This window comes from Physcomitrium patens, chromosome 6 (genome assembly GCF_059467195.1).
Source record: "Physcomitrium patens ecotype Gransden chromosome 6, ASM5946719v1, whole genome shotgun sequence".
NCBI classification, from domain to species: domain Eukaryota; kingdom Viridiplantae; phylum Streptophyta; class Bryopsida; order Funariales; family Funariaceae; genus Physcomitrium; species Physcomitrium patens.
Window position 1 is genome coordinate 1,015,001 of NC_143415.1, and position 2,500 is coordinate 1,017,500.

A 2,500-nucleotide genomic window follows, 5' to 3' on the forward strand; every position below is an offset into this window, starting at 1 on the left:
AAAGCCAACGGCAAATTCCAACCAGACCCCCAGAGGCACACACCACAAAAAGTGAAGCCAGAGAGAGCCAGACAAAGAGAAGGATAGAGAGAGAGGGAGAGTTAGACCCCCGGAAGAGAATCATAGGTGCTGCGGCCTTTTTCGGGAATGTGACCAGGAAAGAGAGAAACCGACGAGGCCGATACACACATTAAAAAATGAAAAAGTAACCATCACCGCGAAGGATTTTCCTCAAAAGACAAATCAGCAAGAAGTATGTCCAATCCTGGGGCCCATCGCCCCTCCAAATTAATGGAGGGGTCGGATAGAAATTTATAGAAATGTTACTTTTGTGAAACCCCTAGCCGACGAGAGAACTCTCACCGGTTTCGAAGTTCCATTTTCACATTCCGACCTGGGATGTTATGACTCCTCGGCCCACACTGCGAACGCGTCCCACACCCCTCCAAGTTTATCAGGAATTTCACCTGAGCTTGCAATAGAGATCGAGCGCGGTGGCGGTCACAGTGGTGGTCGACCAGGCGGAGCTTGAACGGCCTCGGCAAACACTTCTCCCCACCCTCCCAAATGAATGAGAGAATGGCTTGACAATACCGAGGCCATCGCCCCCCGCCAAAAATGGTTACTAGCTCTTGGGACTCGCTGCGACGTTACGCGTATCGGCACAAGACCAACCCTCTTTTTCCAGTCGCCCGCGCACCAAAAAAAATTTTGGCAGCGGGACTCACAATCCTTGACAGCCAGCTCACCATATAATACTCGGCGACCCTCCGCGGGACCTCCTCAGAGGGTCGCGTCGCCGGGAAACTAACCCCCACTCCTCACTGATCCAAGGTAACACGCCAGAAGTATCCAGGTAACCCCAGTAGTATCCAGGTATCCCCCTGCGAACGTCGGTACTGGGCTCAAAGAAGGCAGCGAGCAGTCGGGACCCGTAGGCACCGAGCAACCGTCACCCCCTCACGACTTTTCCCGAGACGCTTCAGAGGAACCCTTCCCCACATAGTACTCTCTGTGGGATTCGGCAGGCCCCCGTCCTACTGCACTAAGGAAGTTCCGAGACACACTTTTTTTGTGGAAGACCACCCACCCTCCCTGTCCTGCCTGCTATCCCCGCCGCGACTCCTGGTCCCGGCCCTCCTCCCCGACTTCCTCCTTGTCCCGCTGCGAGTCCCGGACCTCCTCCCCACTACCTACTCCCGCCGCGAGTCCCAGTCCCGGCCTTCCTCCTCCTCCTCCTCTTCCCTAGTCCCGGCGCGAGTCCCGGACCTCCTCCCCCACTTCCTAGTCCCGTCGCGAGTCCCGGACCTCCTCCCCTCTTCCTAGTCCCGGCGCGAGTCCCGGACCTCCTCCTTCTCTTCCTTGTCCTGCCGCGAGTCCCAGTCCCGTCGCGAGTCCCGGACTTCCTCCTCTCTTCCTTGTCCCGCCGCGACTCCCTAGTCCCGTGGCGAGTCCCGGACTTCCTCCTCCTCTTCCTTGTCCCGCCGCGACTCCCTAGTCCCGTGCGCGAGTCCCGGACTTCCTCCTCCTCTTCCTTGTCCCGCCGCGACTCCCTAGTCCCGGCGCGAGTCCCAGTCCCGTCGCGAGTCCCGGACTTCCTCCTCCTCTTCCTTGTCCCGCCGCGACTCCCTAGTCCCGGCGCGAGTCCCAGTCCCGTCGCGAGTCCCGGACTTCCTCCTCCTCTTCCTTGTCCCGCCGCGACTCCCTAGTCCCGGCGCGAGTCCCAGTCCCGTCGCGAGTCCCGGACTTCCTCCTCCTCTTCCTTGTCCCGCCGCGACTCCCTAGTCCCGGCGCGAGTCCCAGTCCCGTCGCGAGTCCCGGACTTCCTCCTCCTCTTCCTTGTCCCGCCGCGACTCCCTAGTCCCGGCGCGAGTCCCAGTCCCGTCGCGAGTCCCGGACTTCCTCCTCCTCTTCCTTGTCCCGCCGCGAGTCCCGACCTCTTGTCCCGCTCCCTTGCCCAAGTCCCGACTCCTGGCTGTCTCGACTCCTCGTTGGCCGCCCAGTCTTCCGCATAGGTGGAAATAAATAAATAAATCATTTTTTAAAAATCAATTTTAAAATTAACTCCCTGTCTCGACTCCTTGCTGGCCGCCCAGTCTTGCGCCTAGACAGAAATATAAATAAAAATAAAAATAAATTGGTGAATTAAAAATATTAAAGTAATTTAATTAACTGGAATAAGGTAGAAAAATAAAAGGCAGAAGAATACTAAATTGATTTTTTCAAGTGCCACGTGTTACCTTGCTGATGTGGCTGCCACGTGGTAGTCCATGTCATGTCAAAAATCCACTAAATCGTTTACATGTCACTTTGGAGATAAATTTGTGTGTGTGCAATCAATTGGTTGTACAAATATGTTAATGACTTGCTAACTAATGCATCGTACAGGTAATCATTGCCCACTAACTAATCCATCACCACTGAAACTTAATGTCTTCAATTCTTCATCCTTCACACTCCACATCCAATTTATTTTTGTTTGTGTGAATTCTTAAATCTA